The 1338-nt window shown below is 41.3% G+C and overlaps 1 non-coding gene across 1 annotated transcript; it reads left to right on the top strand.

Moving 5' to 3' along the window:
- Positions 1-601: 601 nt before the first annotated feature.
- LOC127117106 (small nucleolar RNA R71) lies at positions 602-708 on the top strand. Its single transcript, XR_007801866.1, has one exon. It is a non-coding gene; the product is annotated as a small nucleolar RNA R71 (small nucleolar RNA).
- The last annotated feature ends 630 nt before the right edge of the window (positions 709-1338 follow it).

Raw genomic sequence — 1338 nt, 5'->3', positions numbered from 1 at the left:
GTTTTCCATCATGATTTCCAAGTTGGATTTCCTAGGGGCGTTATTGTTAGATGTAGATGGGGTCGGCTTCTGATATCCCGGAGGTATAGCTGGGGCTTGATTTGGAGATTGTCCAGGTGCGTATAAAGCATTATTACTCTTATATGAAAAATTGGGATGATTCTTCCAATTTGAGTTATAGGTGTACGAGTATGGGCTTCCTTGAGCATAGTTTACTTGCTCCGCTTGGATTCCTGTCAGGAGTTGACAATCTGCAGGAGTGTGACCTTGGATTCCACAAACTTCGCAATTCTGAGTTATAGCAACCACGGTGGCTGGAGGTGATACATTTAAACTTTCAATTTTCTGGACCAGAGCATCCACTTTTGCATTAACATGATCAAGGTTACTTATCTCGTACATGCCAGTTTTCGTTTGAGGTTTTTCCACCATTGTTCGTTCGCTTCCCCACTGATAGTGGTTTTGAGCCATGCTTTCGATAAGTTGGTAAGCGTCAGCATAAGGTTTGTTCATTAGTGCACCACCTGCGGCAACATCTATTGTTAACCTCGTGTTGTATAAGAGACCATTATAGAAGGTATGAATTACTAACCAGTCTTCTAAACCATGGTGTGGACAAAGTCTCATCATGTCTTTGTATCTTTCCCATGCTTCGAAAAGAGATTCGTTATCTTTCTGTTTAAATCCATTTATCTGGGCTCTTAACATAGCTGTTTTGCTTGGCGGAAAATATCGAGCAAGAAAAACTTTCTTTAACTCGTTCCATGTGGTGACTGAGTTGGAAGGAAGAGATTGAAGCCATCTTCTAGCGTTATCTCTTAATGAGAAAGGAAAAAGACGAAGTCGAATTGCCTCTGAAGTGACACCATTAGCTTTAACAGTATCAGTGTATTGGACAAATACGGATAAATGAAGGTTAGGATCCTCGGTAGGATTTCCAGAGAATTGGTTCTGTTGCACTGCCTGCAACAATGAAGGTTTAAGTTCAAAGTTGTTTTCTTCGATTGCGGGTGGAGCAATACTTGAATGCGGTTCATCTTGCGATGGAGCGGCGTAATCTCGAAGAGCACGAGCTGGTTCTGCCATCTCGGGTATAGAAGGGAAAATATTTTTGAAATCAGGGAGTTCTACAGGAGGTAGATTGTTTGAAGCACGATATTCTCGAATTCGTCGTAAGACTCAGAGATATAGTTCGATATCGTTGATTCGTAAGTAGAATGGCTCGCCTTGTGAGCGAGTGCGTGGCATACAAATCAATGAAAGAAAGAAAAGAAAAAGAAAAGCCTTAGTCTTACAGCGTAACAGAAGAGTTACGATATCGACTAAATAAAAGTCCCC

This window comes from Lathyrus oleraceus, chromosome 1 (genome assembly GCF_024323335.1).
Source record: "Lathyrus oleraceus cultivar Zhongwan6 chromosome 1, CAAS_Psat_ZW6_1.0, whole genome shotgun sequence".
Classification (NCBI taxonomy): Eukaryota; Viridiplantae; Streptophyta; class Magnoliopsida; order Fabales; family Fabaceae; genus Lathyrus; species Lathyrus oleraceus.
This window is presented reverse-complemented; position numbering and strand designations above follow the sequence as displayed.